At 38.4% G+C, this 19,705-nt stretch overlaps 1 long non-coding RNA gene across 1 annotated transcript; it reads right to left on the bottom strand.

Annotated features, from left to right (window-relative positions):
- Positions 1–214: 214 nt before the first annotated feature.
- On the bottom strand, positions 215–1,043 carry LOC131313140 (uncharacterized). Its single transcript, XR_009196084.1, has 3 exons — positions 816–1,043; positions 568–735; positions 215–486 (listed from the first exon to the last, which is right to left on the bottom strand). It is a non-coding gene; the product is annotated as an uncharacterized LOC131313140 (long non-coding RNA).
- Positions 1,044–19,705: the final 18,662 nt, after the last annotated feature.

Below are 19,705 nucleotides of genomic sequence, written 5' to 3'. Positions count from 1 at the left end.
CGAAGCAGCAAAAGCTAGAATGGAAAGCTAAAGATACTTGTGAAGCCTCGGCTGGTAGCTTGTAAAGCTGGGTCAAACAAGGAGTAAGCGCCAAGCGCTCCTCCTCTCCATCATCAGAATGGAAGGAGACGAAGGAAGGGGCCTGAGGCCAAACAGTAGCAATAGAAGCAACAGTAGGTGGAGCCAAGAAAGGCGACAGTACTCCGTATAGTCACCCGCCTAGAAGAGCAAGCTTGCCCTATCTCTGATCTGAGCATTCTTCAAATCTTCCTTAGACATCGAAGAAGTAAACCTCATCGACGCTGGAGGAGGAGGAGGAACAAACTGAAGTCCCTCAGCACGCGGGCGCCACTGACTGGCCACCTGATCACCTAAGTACCAGGCTCAGCAATATGGGCCCTCGAACAAGCTACGAGTACGATCCAAAATCCTGGAACGCGCAAGAGGGGCATCCTCTGGTACACCACCCCAAGGGTCAAAATGTACCTACAAAATGAAATCAAATCAGCCACGATACAAGGATATGGAAATCTAAAAACAAGAAATACAAAGGGAGAAGATAAGTACCTGATCGACTGTCAACCGGTCCAAAACCAGTCTCCATTCAAGAAGGTTCAGAACAGGTGACCGCGGCTTCCGTTGCCCCACCAACCATCGCTCATAGCAAGGAACACAGTTTGCATCCTCATGTCTAGTATCACTAGGAAACTGGAGAAGGTGCTCAAAAGCCCAGAGCTGAAAGATGAATTAGCAAAACGAGTTCAAAACTAGGAAAAGCTGAAACAGGAAAGGAGGTAAAAGAGAAGGATATATACCTTAAGTACCCGGTAGTCACCACCGAGGATGGGACTCTTGTCCCGAGAATAGGCTCCAAGATTGCCATATAGGGTGGCTAAAGCAGACGATCCCCAATCAAACTCCCTAACGACCTCCAAATGCTGCAAAGAGGCCAAGAGCTGTGTATGTACTGAACTATCCTTGTTGGCAAACAAAGTCTGTCTAAGGAGATAGAGAAGGAAAGCCCGCGTCAACTGCTCGACACTCACCTGAGTCAAAATATTGGCTTTCATGAAGGTCTTGCTCAAGCAAGAGACATCGAGATGGCCTCGTGAATGAAGGGGAGGCATCTTGCCCAAAAACCACCCTAAAGCTCCCTCTCGCTCCAAAGCTGAGGGTCAATCCGAAGAGGGGTCTCACCAGCAAAAGGGAAGTGGAACGTATTGGTGGTATCCAACCACCTTTCAACCAATGAGGTCATCAACGACCAATCGCTCATAGCGAGGAACACAGCAGATGACGGAACGTCGGTAGAAGAGGACGAAGGCAAGGAAGATGGCGTAGCCATCAGAAGCAAAACAACTGACAACCGAGAACAATGGTGAACAGTGGTGGTCGGAGGAACGACAGCGGCCGGACGACGGTGGTCAGAGGAACGGGGAGACGGAGAAATCTCGGACGAAAAGAAAAGAGGAAGAGGAGAAAAGAAAAAATGAGCCATGAAATCGATTAAACTGAACTTAAATCGATTTCCTGACGTTTGGCGTTCTCACGACTGAGATATTGATTATTCGGTTGAGACATTGTTTCTTCGGCCGTGAAATCAATCTGCGGGCTCCTTAATCCATTTCCCACAAGCTCAGTAAATTTTCCACGGTATACAAAATCAAGCAACCAATGAAGATTCTGGGTCCTCAACCAATGGAAAAAACAAGGAATGATAGAAATAGCCTTAAGGCCAATCTCAAGCAAATATAATGTGAGCAGATCAACCTCGGGGGCATCCCCGAGCATATGAAATCTCAAGCATCAGCGCCAAAATCATTTCAAGCTCAACAAACACCATAGCTCCACGCTCATTAAGGCTCGCTACTTCAAGCTCCATGCCTGCCATCTTGACAACTCTATAGCTCCATAGCTCCATATCCACTACCTCAGCTAAGTAACAGCTCTATCACTCAACAGCTCCATACCCACAGCCCTATGAACTAGTCCACATTATCCTCGCAGCTTCGCGCTTACCATTAGCAGCACCATGCTCTTTGATTCAAGCTCCCTGATCACTACCATTAAGTCACTCAGCAACCCTGCATTCATCTTGCGGCTCCGTGCTCTCTTGCATATTAACTCTGCAGCTCTATATCAGATAGCTCCTTCTCAGCAGGCTCTATGCCTTTACTCAACCATCTCAATCACCCAACGGCTCTCGTCTACTATCACAAACTCAGCTACTCTAAGCCCAGAGCTCAGCAGCTCTACGCCCACTACTCAGCGGCTCTACGCCCACTATCTTAGCGGGTCTACGCCCACAAACACAGCGGCTCCAAGCCCATTCATACAACAGCTCGACGCCCTAAGTCACTATCTCAACTGGCTCTACGCCGTAACGCTACTCAACGGCTCTACGCCCACTATCTCAGTGGCTCTATGCCCACAAACACAGCGGCTCCAAGCCCATTCATACAATGGCTCGATGCCTTTAGTCACCATCTCAACTGGCTCTACGTCGTAACGGCTCTAAGCCCACTGCTCAGTGGCTCTGCGCCAACTATCTCAGCAGCTTTACATCCACCATCTCATCTGGGCTCTATGCCGTAACGCTACTCAATGGCTCCAAGCCCACTATCTCAGCAGTTCTACGCCCGTGCCCATTATCTCAGCAGCTCTACGCTCGCTATAACACTACTCAACGGCTCTAAGCCCACTATCTCAACTGGCTCTACGCCGCCCTAATAAACAAGATATCATCTGTTCTCAGGCTCTACGCTTGAATGCTCAAAATCTAACATTTTGAATGCTCAAAGCTCTTCGAATGCCCAACCACTGTGTACTGGATGCTCAAGTTCTACACTTGAATGCTCAAGCTCTATGCTTGAATGCCCAACCACTGCGTACTGGATGCTCAAAACCTGTACTTTGAATGCTCGAATTCTACCCTCCGAATGGTCGAGCTCTACACTCTGAATGCTCAAGTCTAGAACTTGAAAGAAGCTCTACGTTTAAAAGCAAACACACAAGCACAAGTCCATGCACATATTGCATCAATCATATCGAGTCTGCATCATCATATCTGCTTACATCTAACCATCATCATCACCATATCTATACACGTCTAATCATAATTATCATATGCATACTATGTTTTGCATCTCTCTCACTCATGAAACAAGTCAATTCTGCAATCAACTGGCTCTACACCTCGGTTTTATTGATCGGTCCAGTGCCTCGATCCTTTGGCTCTACGCCAAAATTTATGCTGGGAAAGCTCCGTGCACAAACCTTCAAAACGCAACCGACTATACGCCTCGGTTCAATCACTTCAAGCTCTAAGCTCCAGTTCCTCAGGCTTTCGCCTTATGAACACAACAAGCTCTACGCCTCGACTCAAATCACTTCAAGCTCTAAGATCCAACTCCTTTGGCTCTACACCAAAATTTATGATTAGAAAGCTCCGTGCACAGACCATCAGAATGCAAGCGGCTCTACGCCTCGGTTCAACCACGTCAAGCTCTAAACTTCAAACTCTACAGGCTCTCGCCTTATGATCAAATACCAGCTCCGCGCTTCGGTTCTATCAAGCTCAAAGCTCCATCCCACTTTATGCTCTCGCCTCAAGATTACAACCGGCTTCGTGCCTCGGTTCCCTCACCTCAACGCTCCATGCTCGAGTTACTGGCCTTACGCCCTCCCAATATCTCAAAATCAACGTCCAAATCATCCCCAATAGATGGCTTGGATTCCACCCCAATTACATCAATTCCATCAAGCTAATTCACAAGGATAGGCTACTCTACCGAGCTCCCCTCAGCCAAAGTAAGGATGATCAAGAAAAGCAAATAACTCACTCGCTGTGTATTGTTCTACCCCAAAATTCTGAAAATGCTCTCTGCAAAAACTCCTTAGCAGCTCCGAGATCCTTCAACTATTCTCCGCCAAAACCCTAGTATTGCCAAGGTATGTTGCACTATAGCTTTTAAAGCCCGAAGGTACATCTTCTGTTTCTAACCCTCTAAACTTTTTATTTTTCTTTATTGCCATTGAACTATGATTGGTCTGAATTTCTCTTATGGAATACGTAGGCAGCCTCCTGGCCCAACCATAACAAAAACCTTTTTTCAAAAACCCATTGGAATAGTGGTTGGATCAAATTGAGTTGCTTTTACAGCTTTGACTTTTAATTAAACATGTATCGTGATCCGTCTAAGTTCAATCAAAGAGGGGCATCTATAGACACCCCAATTTGGCCTAACGATTATTTCAAGTCCCACCTTGGAGACCATCCCGATGATGATATGGATACAGTGATTGCTGATTGACTTCTCGTAAACCCATGGACTTATGGTAAGAATTTTGAGCCACTTAGAGGACCCAATCCAGAGCCAAATAGCCTTTCAGACATAAATATAGTATCCTAGGAGAATATTTCTATCGGCCGTAACATCGATCTAACGGCCTAAACATCCATTCTTCACCCGTGAAGCCCATTGCCTGAAAATCTCCCTGAGAGATTGATCCTTCAGCCGCCAGGTCCATCCTTCGGTCGCTCAATCGTTCCTTCGGCCGCCAGATCGTCTATTTTCCAGATTCTAGAATATTCTGTCATACATTTGATCTGATCCTTAAAACCCTAGCAGCCTTTCTCCGATGCGTTCAAGCTACGCAACAAATTCGACTAGAGATCTTCTAGCCCTAGAATTCCATTTTGATTCATGCCATATGATTGGCTGGAGTGAGTCACCAATTGTCTATATAAAGGGCCCTTAGGGTTCCGAAATAAAGACATGAAATTCATATCATTGTACACCCTTTCTAGCCATGATATTCTGCAGAAATACACTCTCAAATCCCCTCTACAAAAACCCTAACCTCCCGAAGGTAGCCGCTAATTCGACAATCAAACCCCGGAGTTCAAACCCTAACCCTAGGGTTTTCAAAAAGCAAATCAGTCAATCACACTTAATCCGAAGCAATCAACCCACTGAGGGGTCAAAGTGGTGAGGCCCAGGGGCCTTTGGTTCATTTTAATTTTTGTTTTTATGTTTAATTATAGCATTCTGATTATCTGTTAATTGTATAGTCTTGTGTGAGGAAGAACATCGGCTGGGTCTTCGATCCATCGGCCAGTACATCAAACCAGGAGGATCTCTCGGCCGTGACATCCATTCACCAGCCATGAGATCCATCTCCCTGGGACATGTTTGTTTTATTCTGCTTTCTGATGCATGCTTTCAATTACTGTCTCGGCTCACCTTTAATTGTTTAAAGGCTAAAAATAGACTACGTGTTAGAATTAAATAAAGTATTTGTTAATCATATGTCGAACAATTATGGGCCAGTCTCACGATTGGGCAAAGAGGGGTGCCTAACACCTTCCCCTTATTGTACTTTTGGCTTCCGTACCCGGAATCTCTATTTGTTTTTCCTAGTTTTTATAAACTAGGTGGCGACTCTATTTTTGATGATAACCGCTATCGTGTGGTGATGTTCCTAGCCATGGGAATATCCACGATCCTGATTTATGAAGTGGAAAGCAAACAACCAAACAGTGTTGACCAATCTGTATGGCGATGCCCCACTCAGGGAGGTGTCTACAATAGTCCTTTAACTCTTTAGGAATTAGCCATGAAAGATCTTAAAGCTACTCCTACGAAGCTTGATGATCTTAAGGCAGAAGTTAAAGATCCTTTAGAGGATTTTAATGTAGGAATTGAAGAAGATCCTAAAATTCTTCATGTATGTGCTTCTTTACCTGATGAAATGAAGGATTGTTTGAAGTATTTGTTATCTGAATTTAAAGATTGATTTGCTTGGGATTATCCTGACATGCCTGGTTTGGATGGATCATTGGTTGAACATAGGATTCCTATTAAAGAGGACTTTGTTCCATATCAACAAACCCCAAGACAAATGACACCTGAAGTGCAAAGAAAGGTTAAGAAAGAAATGGAACGATTATTTAAAGCCAAATTCATAAGGCCAGTTAGATATGTGGAATGGATTTCCAACGTTGTTCTTGTGATAAAAAAGAATGGTAAAGTTAGAATTTGTATCGATTTTAGAAATCTGAATACAACATCACCTAAAGATGAGTATCATATGCCTGTTGTAGATCATTTGGTTGATGCAACTGCAGGCCATCAATTTCTTTCCTTCATGGATGGATATTCTGGTTATAACCAAATATTCATTGCTGAAGAAGATACACACAAGATTGCATTTCAATGTCCAGGCTATATTGGATTATTCGAGTGGGTTGTGATGGCATTTGGATTGAAAAATGCAGGTGCAACTTATCAAAGGACTATTAATGTAATCTTCCATGATTTGATTATAAGATTCATGGAAGTCTATATTGATGATGTGGTAGTTAAATCACATATGTTTGATGATCATATTGATCACTTAAAATAGGTCTTGCAAAGAATGAGACATTATCAGTTAACAATGAATGCCACAAAATGTGCTTTTGGAGTCACTGCTGGAAACTTCCTTGGATTCCTAGTACATAAGAAAGGAATTGAAATTGATAAAGATAAAGCCAAATCAATTATGGAAGCACAACCACCAACAAATAAGCAAGAACTCCAACAGTTCTTGGGACAAGTTAATTTCCTTAGAAGATTTATTTCCAATTTGTCTGGAAAAACTCTTGCCTTTTCTCCACTATTAAAGATGAAATCTCAGAAAGATTTTAGATAGGATGAAAAACACCAGAAGGCTTTGAATTTCTAAAATAATCATTAATTAAGCGTCCTATTCTTATGCCACTAATATATGGTAAACCATTAAAATTGTACATTTCAGCCAATCATGAGTCGATTGGTAGTCTTTTGGCTCAGGATAATGAAAACGGTCATGAGTAGGCCATATATTATCTTAGCAGAAGATTGAATGAGTGTGAAGTAAAGTATAAACCAATTGAGAAGTTATGCCTTACATTGTATTTTTCTACAATCAAACTAAGGTATTATATGTTGTCGTTGACGGTGCATGTGATTGCACAAACTGACATTATCAAATATATTTTAACAAGGCCTATACTAAGAGGTAAATAAGGCAAATTGTAACAATCCTGATTTTTAGTAAGTAAAAATTTCGTTAAAAATTTTGAATTTTATTTTAATAGTTGGATTTGCTTCCAAAAATTCCTTTTGTATTTCTAAAAATTTGTCATAATTAGAATTTTAGTCTTTTAAAATTATATTTCTTGGCTAGAGATTCTACTTGGCAAGTATAGTTAGATTCTAACCAATAAGTTAGAGGAACCTAACTACCAATTCATCTAGTTACTTTCTCCTAATCCTAGATGAGCCTTTTGAACCTCCTTGAACCTTTCAAACCCTAGTGGAACCCTTTGGACTTTTAACCTTTACCCATTGGACAATAAAAGTTAGGAAAACTTTTATCCATTGGACAATAGATCTTTCCTCCAAGATCTTTTGCTAGATTTATTAAAGTACATAGATATAATTATATATAGATATATATATAACCACATGCATAAAAGGACATGCAGTCTTTCAAAGTCTTATTAAAATATTGCCTTATTCTTTTATCCATTGGTCAATAACCGCTAGGGAATTTGTTATCCATTGGGTAATAGGGTCAATCTTCCATCAAATACTAGGATTTTCTAAATTATTATTTCCCATGGGATAATATACTCATATATATATATATATATATATATATATATGTACTTAATAATATATTGCCCTAAGATTTCCTAAAGTGCATAATCTAATTTTATAATGCAACATATTTATATAATAAGAACATGTGCATAATTGATTATTTTAATAAGAAAATCTTAATACTTGAAATCTATTAGATTTCGTAGTACTTTAAGTACATGTATATATATGTTTATATGTACTTCATAATCTCTTATTATATTCCTAGGATCTAATCATATCTTCCTTAGATTTTCTAGGATTCTTTTTGAGCATGTGCCTCTCTATATATATATATATAAACTTACTAAAAGAGGATGAAGATCAGGGTCTTCGTATCCTGAAACTTAGAGAGAGAGGGAAGAAGAGAGTAATGAAACTAGAAAACTGAAAATTGAGCCTTTTTTTTACTGGAGTCTGTGGTTCCTTTTATAGAATAAGGAACTAGAAACTGTTTACAAATAATGACTGGATTTACTGTGGCCATGTGACTTGCTTTTACTGTGACCATGTGACTTCTTTCGGTGGGAAAGTGACTGGATTACTGTTGGGAGATGCCCTTGGTCCTCTTTGAATGACCAATGATGCCTTTTCTTTTGGTAAAGCTGACTGAATGGGAAAATGTTTCCTCATTGCGTGGGTAAGTTGGTGATGCTTTTGTCCTTCATGAGTAACTGTTAAGAGATGCTGTCGGTTCTTGATGACTTTTGCTTATGGTGAAATCAAAATTCTTTTCAGAATTCCATCAAATTATCTAAGTTGTGCATTTCTTCCAATGTCAAATTATCCCAATAATCTTGACCATTATCTTCACTGGCAGAAAAATCTGATGTTGTTGACGAGTTGTTGCTGGTTTGTTGATTCTGGTATTTGGCCACTAATTCTCCAAAATGAGTATGGAAAATAAATGGAACTTCTTCAATAGGTTCAATAGATCTGATCTTCTGAATTGAATCTTCACAAATTAATTTGTAATTATCTTCAGAGTAATGATCAATATCTCCCAGTTTGCAAGCAATTGACCAAGCTCTATGATGTCGGATTTGACTTCTGGTTGATTGTGAACAAGGCCATGGGACCTCATCTTCAATAAGTTGAATCGGGAGATGAATTCTGCTGAATGGCCAGTTGGCTGAGAGATACATAATGTGCTGGGCTGGTATTATGCTCCCAGTATGTGTCCATTTCGGCGTTTTACTTTTGATCAGAAATTGGCAACGCAAATCTCCATATTTGGCGAAAAGGTTATTAACACAGACTGCCAGTTTTCTAGTGACTTGGTCTGTTTGCTCCGGATCAGTAAAAATGATTTGTCTAAGAAATCCATGATCTAAAAGAGTCATGGGAGTAATTTCAATATTTTTATTTTTGTAAGTAGTATAAATATTTTTAAAGTACTGCATATCAATGCAGGCTTTAGGAATGCTAAAAGTTAGTTGACAAGGGCAATCAATTCTTTCTAAAGGTATATTTTTACAAAGAGGGTTGGTTCTGGGACAATTGACTCGATCTTGGTTTTCTCTATAAAGAGTTTCCCAAGTGATTTGTAAGCCAGGAATTATTTTTGTAGATAATTTAGTAAGAGTTTGAAATAGAAATTCTTGAAAATGATAACCACTTTGTCTACCCAGATGTTGAATATGGCTAATTAGATCAATAGGGAAATTGTTTGGAAAATATAATCGGTTTTTGGGAGACAGGTGGTTGGTTGAAATATTTTGCATAAGAACAGGCAAATGGCTAAGTGCCTCTGGTAGCTGGAATATTATGTTACTGATGTTTCTTTCTACAATCTCACTGCTCCCTCTAAGCTCATTGCTTTCTACAATCTCACTACTCCCTTTATGCAAATGTTTACTGATGTTTCTTTCTACAACTCACTGCTCCCTCTATGCAAATGTTGAGAAAATTGTTGCTGAATAGTTTTGATTTCATTTTGTAAAATATAATTTTTTGCTTTAAATTGAATATTTTGTCGTGAGATTTTTGAAAGTTTAGTAGTTGAATGTTGTAATTCATTGACTACTGAGACAAAAGATTTATCATTATTATCTCGAATTTTATTTTGCTCACAAAAGTAATAATTTAAACTATTTAATGTATTTATATAACTAAGATTATAACGATAATCCCCACACAAGTTCCAGAGAGCATCTAGGAGACATTGTTGGGTTTCGTCAATATTTTCTAAATAACTGAGTTTCCTAAATTTAATACTAGCTCCCTCAGGAATGACTGGTAGTGTGAATGCTCCGAAGGCTATTCCTTTTTGAGTCATCATCTGTAGAACAATCCAAGAAATCATTAGTGGGATAAATTGAATAAGTCTTGAGTTGTTGTAATTCATTTTGTCTTGGCTTAGTAAGGAATTCAAACTGTATTTTTTGTGTATTCAAAGTAGTAGTAATCTTGTTACTAGACACGGTAAATGGATAAAGTAGATAAATAAAAGGTACTCCTAATATTACTTTATCAGATAAATCCTTTACTAAAACAAAAGAAGTGATAAAATCTGTTTTGTTTTGTTGAACAATTACTTTGGGCAGCTTATATGCTATTTTCATGTTACTACCATTTGCTGAGCTTAGCATTTCTGTTGTTGACTGATAATATTTGACAGGTATTAAATTTTCTTGAATACAATTGAGATCTGCTCCAGTGTCAATTAGAGCTGTTATTTCTATAACAAAATCATTTATTATAAGCTTGACTTTTGCATGCCATTTCTGGATATTTATGTTATTTATTATTTTTAATCTGATATTTTCATTTTCGTTTTCTAATCCTTCCATAAAATATTCTGTATTTTTACTATGGTTGGATCTAGAATTACTAGAACTGGACGATTCGGATAAAGTTTGGTCATCAGGAGCAGATGAGTTGCTTTTAGAAGTTTTTAATTTTCTTGGTTGGAATTCTAATTCTAATTTTTGGGTTATTACTTTTAATTTGGTTATTTCTGTTTTAATGAGATTTATTTCTTGTGCCAGATCTGTGACAGTGATTTCTTTGTGGATTTTATTAAATCTTTCTATGGTTGCATTGAGATTTATTATTGGTTTAGTGTATTGTGGTTGTGTTTTATTTTGCTGAATCATTACCCTTTTGAGTTTGTCAATATATTGTCTTTTTAACTCAAAATCATCTATTTTACTAATTAGATCAATTAGTAATTCTTCTTCAGGTATTTCTCTGTTGAGTGTACTTATACTTTTATTACAGCAATTATTAGTGCATCCTATTTGTATTGGATCATCATTAGAACTGTCATTTAGAGAGTGATATTCAGATGATTCGGATGATTCTTCTAAACTGTCTTCTAAATCAGTTGTATTTGCTAATCTAAAAATTTCTAAAATATGGTTCTTTTCGGTTTCTGAGATATTTAGTTGATTGATTTTTTCTTTGACTTTGCATTCTATTTTATAATGTCCCTTTTTTCCGCAATTATAACATGTAACTTGACTTTTGTCATTCGTAGTAATTTTCTTTTTGTTTTTTGATTGGTGACTTCTTGATTTTTCATAATATTTATCTTTGGAGAATTGAGGTTTATTTCTGGATTATTTTTGAATTTTTGGTTTTCAACACTTGATTTCTTTTTACTTCTAGAAGGGGCTATAGGGGGTAAACCATATTGTTGACAGAAATTTCCTAATTCATATTTAGCTTTATTCTTATCTTTCTGTGCTTGTTTATTAATTTTCATATCAATACACATTCGTAGTCCTTCTTTTTGAATAGTACTGACTATGTCACCATAAGTAAGTTTATCATATTCAATTATTCCAGTAGGTTGACTTAAGACATCCCTAATCTTATGAGCAAATAGGTTAGGAAGGCCATTAATAAATTTTTCTTTCCAAAACGACTTTGTGCAGTCGTCACGGAGCATTACTCTGGACATAAAAACATCTTTGTACCATCTAAAGTCACTCAATGTTGGAAAGTACAAATTACTTAACTGGTCATGGATTCTAGAGGTAATGTTACTAGGTTGACCAACAAAATGCTTAATTATAGTATAAATTAATGTATTTATTCCATCAAGTATTCCTAATCCTATTTCATTATCAAAAATTGGGAGGCCATCTTCTCCTATTTGGGTGGCATGTATTATTTCTTGTCTTGACTCATGGGAAAGGTACTTATCCCACCATGCCTTTAGCATACCAGTGAAACCGGAGGTTAACAGTTCTACTATTTGTGGTTGACCATGGTCAAGGTTACTTAGGTAACTATTTGCTACCATGGACATATGATTTAACTTTTCTAAAATTTGATTTTCACTGAGTCCATCAATATTCCATTCGTAGAGTTTACTAGAAGATACTGAAAACTGATGAGTTATTTCTTCATACTGTAAATCGGGTGGAGTGGGGTGAGAGTACCAATTTTTGGTTAGGCTTGTTGGATTAAATGTTGGTGTAACTAATTTATTTATTCTTTGGGCAGAGAATTGTTGTTGTAGTTGGGAAATATCACTGTCAGACGAAGACTGTGATTGTTGACTAAGAATAGGACGTTTAGTAATGGTGCTAATTTGTGATGGTTCTGCTTTAATGGTTAATTTGGTTAATAATTCTTCTATTTTATTAATATCTTGTTTTGTTGTAGGGATTTTTGTCCTGTTTTCAGTGAGTCTTATTAGGGGTTTTTCTATAATAGACTTACTGGTTGAAGGGGTGGATTTTACTGATAATTCATCCATTTTAATTTCTAGTTTATCTAATTGTTTACTAATGGTATTGAGGCACTGATTGGTATAATTATTTTGTTCAATAATTTGACTGTTGTCTGGTTTACTAGGTATTTTAAATGGTGAGGCAGTAACAGCGGAGCCTTTGTGATCTATAATTATGGTGTCTAAAGGGGGATGACTTGTGTGGACTATGGAATTATCTGATTTTTTCCATCTTACTTTTGTAATAGTATTTACTCTCTTGTAATGATTTTCTAGATATTCAAAAAATGGGACTTGACTATTAGTTTTGGCAATATACTTTTTCCAACAGACTTTTATCTTTTGCCTCTTTTCTTTGTATATATATATATATATGTATATATACATATATACATATATATATATGTATATATGTATATATACATATATGTGTATATATATATATGTATATATACATATATTGTACTAAAGAGAGAGAGAGAGAAATAGCCGAGAGGAGAGAGAGAGAAAGGGCCGAAGGAAAGTGGAGGGAGAGAGAGAGAAGGAGATTTGGTTGTACCTTGACTTGATCCTCCATGATCTTCTTACATCTTTTCAATCTTGGGTTATATACTTCTTTCAAACAAAATCTATCTTCCAATGTCCTTTGATGTCCTTTATTTATAAAATCTTTGTACAACCCTCCACCAATCTTTCCATAATCCTATTCAAAGTACCAAATCTAGCCATGCAAGCCTAGAACTAAGTCTTGATCTTTCAAAGATAGCATGACAAGTTGAATAGATATGGAGAGGGAGAGAGAATTCGGATGGGAGGGAGAGAGAGAGGAGCCTTGGCCTATAAATAGCAAGCCATCCCAAGTCATTTCTCACACCTTCACTCATTGCTCCAACTTCTCTCTAGAATTTCTAAGCTTTCCAAGTTCCAAAGTTCAATTTTCTTGAGTTTTCTTGAAGTTCTTGAGAGCTACCTCCAAACCATCTCCAAAAACCACCCCTAGATCTTTAAAGTAGTCTAGTTTAGTTAGCAAAGTTGTTTCTAGGAAGAGAAAACCCATCTCTCTTCCTTTCGAAGCACTTTGGAGTTGTTATGCTGCCAAACCGACGACTAATTCTCAAAACCGACCTACCACCAAGAAGAAAGGTAGATTTTCCCTTACTCATTAATTCTAAGTATAAAAGTTGTATGATCATGTAGATTCTCCCTAACTACTACCCCTAAGTATATGTAGATTTTCCTTTACTCATTAATTCTAAGTATAAAAGTTGTATGATCATGTAGATTAATCTCTACTCATTCTCCTTATCTACTACTTCTAAGTATATGTAGATTAATCTATACTCATTCTCCCTAGCATAACTTTCCTAATCATTTTCTTTAAAGTAGATGAGGTTTACTATCGTTTATAATGATTGGAATGCATGATGAACTTAGCTTTGGCGAATGGAAGTATGAGCATGTTGAATTATCGATCTTTACATTAATAAACATATGTTGTTTAGAATTTTCCACAAAGGAAGAAAGTACGGATTTTTTTTTAAAAGATTGGAATGTTATCGCTTGAATGGAAGTATTCGGAATTTGATCTTTAAAAGCGTTATGTGCATGCTTACGTGAATTGCTCGCATTACTTGTGGTATAATATTGAGTTGGATGATCTTGTTAGTTTAGTTCCAAGTTTTCAATGAATGATTTATAATTACCTGTGAAGTGCTACCGCGGAGTCTATGCATGAAAACGTGACACAAAAATCAAGAAAGTAAAAACATGACACCTAGGGTGTGGATAATGATGAGATGTGTTTTGAAACCGCAATGTGGCCGAACTTGGTAGCCCATTGTGTGTATGGAAACCCGCGATGAGGCTGGACTTGGTAGCCCATCGTGTGGATTGTGAAAATCGCAACGTGGCCGGACTTGGTAGCCCGTTGTGTGTATGAAAACTCGTAATGTGGCCGGACTTGGTAGCCCATTGCGTGGATTGTGAAAATCACAATGTGGCCGGACTTGGTAGCCCATTGTGAAGATTGCCAATGCGGCCGGACGTGGTAGCCTCATTGGTAATGTGGTTTGGTTATCCGCGGAGAGGAGCCAATGCAAGTTTTGTGTGCCAATGGAAACCCGGTGTGGCGGAACCATTGTGAGGATACTCAGGAACCCGAAACGGCGGAACCGAGGTTGGGTGTGTAAAAATGATTTTGGAAATGACGATTTGGTTTATGAGAAACGGAAAATGGTGATACGGTCCACGATGAGTCGCGTAGGAGAAACTCAGAAAACCATGGACACAAACGATAGTTGATTAGCGAATGTGGATGTGTCATTGTGAATTATTTTGTTAAATATGCATGTATTACGTGGAAATCGTTAGTATTACGATCTACTGTTTGTAAGTTAAGGGTTAGTGGGTATGGGTTCTCTATTGAGCTTTTGTAGCTCATGGTGTTACCTTTTAGTGACCCTGACATATTATATTGGTGGTGACGCCGGTATAATATGTCAGACTTTGTAGATGAACAGGGTGAGCTGTACACCTTGGAGGCTTTTGGAGCTGAAGAGCTGGCTACGATGGAAGAACAGGCGGAACTGTAGTTAAAAACCTTAGTTTCCCTTCCCTTGTGTAATGAAAGTACTCTTACGGAGGTTGTGATGTAATAAAGAGCCAGACTCTATTTTGAAGTTGGAATAAAATTGTCTATTTAACGTACCAAAAATTTGGGGGCGTTACACAAATGGTTTTTAGCATTGGTAGAATATTGTTTACAATATGTGCCTCAAAAGGATTTCCTTACAGATCATCCTAATATGTTAATGGAGAAGGATGAGTTTGAAATCCATATGGTTGAAATAAAACCTTCGAAACTGTCATTTGATGGTTCAAAAACGGATAGGGGAGTTAGAGCAGGTGTAGTTTTTACATCTCCCAAAGGGAAACTATTACAGTTTTCTTTCTAACTAGATGAAAACATTTTGTCCAGTAATCAGGCTGAGTATGAAGCCTTGATTATTGGCTTAGAAATTGCAAAAGAGTTAAATATAAGACATTTAAATGTTACAGGAGATTCACAATTGGTGATTCGACAGGTAACATGTGAATATAAATGCAATCATCCATTACTAGAATTACAACTACAAAAAGTTAAAATTCTTGTATCTCATTTTGATGATTTGCAATTACAACATGTATATAGATTAGAAAATGGTGAGGCCAATCAAATGGCACAAATTGCTTCTGGAGTTAGGATCCCAGAAGGGCAAGATGAAAAATTGATAAGAGTGCAAAAGAGAATTTTACCTTTCTTTGTTGAAAAAGAGGAATGATTTAGATGTTATGGAAATAAACCTATTTGATGATTGGAGAGTTTCAATAAAGAAGTTTTTGGAAAATCCAAATGAAAAGACAAACAAAAATATAAAACAGAGGGCTATTAATTACATTATTTTGGGTGATGATTTATTTAGAAAATCATCAGATGAGGTGTTGTTGTTATGTATTGCAAAACCTCAAACAATGACAGTGATGGGAGAAGTTCATGAGGGAACTTGTGGATCTCATCAATTTGGAGAAAAAATGAAATGGTCAATCAAAAGGTATGGCTATTATTGGCCAACTATAAGAAAGGATTGCATTGCATATGCAAAGGGTTGTCAAAAATGTTAGCAATATGGGCCAACTCAAAAGGTCCCAGCTTTTCCCTTACAACCAATCGTTAAACCTTGGCCTTTTAGAGGTTGGGCGATTGATATGATCGGTGAAATTATACCCCATTCTTCTTTACAACATGAGTATGTAATGGTGGCCACTGGTTGTTTCACAAAATGAAAAGAAGCTGTTCCTTTAAAAAATGTGGCTCAGAAGCAAGTGATTGATTTCATAGAGGAATATATTTTCTATTGATTTGGTATTCCTGAAACAATTACAGTTGACCAAGCATCTATGTTTAATGGTCAGGAGGTAATGGCTTATGCTAGTTCATTTGGAGTCAAAATTTTAAACTCTTCTCCTTATTATGCCCAAGCAAATGGGCAAGTGGAATCTACCAGTAAAATTATTAAAAATACCTTGTCCAAAATGATTACTGATAATCCCAGAGAATGGTATGATTTATTGTCAAAAGTGTTATTGGCTTATAGAACATCAAAAAGGGACAGTACCAAAGCTATACCATATGAATTGGTGTACGGTCAAGCTGCAGTTTTACCCGTCGAAATTGATGTTACATCTTATAGAATTGTTAAACATTATGATCAAGGCAATTTTGATTTTGAAGAGGCAACGTACAGAGAGTTGGATGGACTAGAAGAGTCTAGAATTGATGCCTTAAACAATATACAAGCACAAAAGAAAAAATTAGAAAGAGTTTATAATAAAAGGGTCCATGAGAAATCATTTGCATAAAGTGATTTAGTTTGGAAGGCAATTTTGCCTTTAGACAAGAAAAAGAAAGGGAAATTTGGCAAATGGTCGCCCAATTGGGAGGGACCATTTCGTGTGTTAAAAGTCCTGAGAGGTGGAGCTTATCAATTGGAATCAATACTTGGGATTGCTCATGAGAGAACAATAAATGGGAAATACTTGAAAACATACTTTCCATCCCCATGGGAATCAGTCGATTCATAAGAAATTACTAATTGAAAGTGATTCAAAGACAAGTGATTATAGCATAAAAGCCTATAGATTGAGGCTTACTTTTCATTCAATAGAAACATATTACATTACCTGCTCAAAAGGAAATAAAACTAAAAACATGAAAAATAGACAGAGTCTACTAATCTAGGCTCCAATAGGTGCAATAGGGTTGCCAGCAGCGTTGATCTTGATAATCTCAAAATAGAGAGGGAAGCTTCAAGTCACAAAAACATGGAATTTCTCCCAAGCATAAGTCAGTAAATCGTGCTCCTTGTCCCTGGCGATTTCTTCTGCATCCATTTTTATTTTCTTTTCCACTAACAGTCTCATGGCCCTTACCCTTTTCTCAGCTTTAGCTAAGAGTTTTGCCCTTTTATAGATCTTGGTCTTTAGCCAGCTTTGGTGTTTCTTGCGAAGGGTTTTTGGAGGGTTCGGAGGTAGAACCCAAGTGGAGTTACCAAGTTCCATCACTTTGTTATGAAGCTTAACCATTTTGTCATGATTTACTTCATAATCAACCCAGAATGGGTCATAATGAGCAGCAATACTGGCTTTCATCTAAAGACTTATAAGAGGCAGAGCAGATTGAACCCATGCAGGTGGGGGGTGATGAGAGTACTTTCATATAACTGGAGAGTTTCACATGCCCACAGAAAGTTTAGGTACGGGACATGTTCTTCCAAAATATGAATATCTAAAAAAGCAAAAGCAGCCAATAATTCTTTGGCTATTGTCTCATCAGAATCCCCAAAAACTGTGTACCCTACATGGGCAGCATGAGAAAGTGGGGGATCGTACCTCAGTTTTTCTAATTCCTGGAACCAATCAAGGTTCTCAGGCAGAGGAATGATGTTGGGCTCATCATCAGAAAAATTAACAGGGTAGCAGGGCTTTCGGACTACTTCTTTCCAGTAGTGCTGTTGATGTTTTGCCCTCTCAAAGAGAGATTCGTGACTCTCTAAGTTTGGTTGCCACCTGCTTCTACTAGTTGAAATGGCATTGGCCTATAGGTTGAGGAAAGCAATGAATCCAGTAGCATTGCCCTTGGCTCCTCTCTAACTCAAGGAAACTGATAATTAACTTTGACATGAGAACGTCGAATGCTGGGGCTTGGACTTGATGATGGAGTGTCCATTTTTGCTATTACCCTTTCTATGGGTAACTCAATGCCCCAAATAGCAGGAGGATTGGAAGGCAAAGGGTCATCCCAGCCAGAGATGGCTGTGATTGGAGAAAGTGGACAATCGACGGAGGATTTACCTTCTTCAAAGGTAGATATGGATGTTTTTGCCTCGATTTCCATAGTTTCAAGGTTTTGATTTGTAACGCCCTGAATTTTGGGTACGTTAAAAGGACATTTTATTGATAACATCAAATGGAGTCTGGCTCTTATTACAACAAATACTCTCACAAGAGTTCAATATTTACACAAATGAAGGGGGTTCTAAGGTTCCTAACTACTGCTCTTCCTTCTTCTCCATCCTAGCCAGCTCCTCAGCTCCAAAAGCCTCCAAGGTGTATTGTTCATCTTGATCATCTACAAGATCTGACACATTATACCAGCGTCACCACCGATATAATATGTCAGGGTCACCAAAAGGCAACACCGTGAGCTACAAAGCTCAGCAGAGTAATCCCATACCTGCTAACCCATAACTTAAAACAACAGGAAATAATAACACATCGATTTCCACATAATACATATATACGCAGCTAATCAATGACACATCCATATTCGTTAATCAACTATCGTTGGTGTCCAAGATTTTCGGGTTTCTCCTACGCGACTCATCGTAGATTGTGTCAACGTTTTCATTTACAAAACAATCTTTCAAAAATCATTTGTTTAACACACCCAACCTTTCAAAATCATTTGCATTGGCTTCGTACCGTAGATAACCAAGCTACACACCCCTTTTAAAAATCATTTGCATTGGCTCCGTACCGCGGATAACCAAGCTACACACCTAACCTCGGTTCCGTCGCGCCGGGTTCCCGAGTATCCTCACAATGGTTCCGCCGCGCCGGGTTCCCATTGGCACACAATTGCATTGGCTCCGTACCGCGGATAACCAAGCTACACACCCAACCTCGGTTCCGCCGCGCCGGGTTCTCGAGTGTCCTCACAATGGTTCCGCCGCGCCGGGTTCCCATTGGCACACAAAACTTGCATTGGCTCCTCTCCGCGGATAACCAAGCCACATTACCAATGAGGCTACCACGTCCGGCCGCATCGGTAATCTTCACAATGGGCTACCAAGTCCGGCCACATTGTGGTTTTCACAATCCACGCAATGGGCTACCAAGTCCGGCCACATTACGAGTTTTCATACACACAACGGGCTACCAAGTCCGGCCACGTTGCGGGTTTCCATACACACAATGGGCTACCAAGTCCGGCCACATTGCGGTTTCAAAACACATCTCATCATTATCCACACCCTAGGTGTCATGTTTCTACTTCTCGGTTCTCGTGTCTCGTTTACATGCAAAGACTCCGCGGTAGGACAAGAGTAAGCAAGAATCATTTTAACAAGATCATCCAATTCTATATTACTTATCACCTTCAATCACTACTTATAGCATAATGCCACATGTACGGATGCCTTTGGAGTGTATCATTTATGCTTATTCAAAGCACAACGCCACATGTACGGACGTCTTTGGAGTGAAATCACTTATGCTTTATCACATACCACAAGTAATACAAGCAACTCATATA

Source organism: Rhododendron vialii, chromosome 13a, assembly GCF_030253575.1.
Source record: "Rhododendron vialii isolate Sample 1 chromosome 13a, ASM3025357v1".
In the NCBI taxonomy this organism is placed as follows: domain Eukaryota; kingdom Viridiplantae; phylum Streptophyta; class Magnoliopsida; order Ericales; family Ericaceae; genus Rhododendron; species Rhododendron vialii.
The sequence above is the reverse complement of the archived record's forward strand: the minus strand, read 5'-3'. Positions and strand labels throughout refer to the sequence as shown.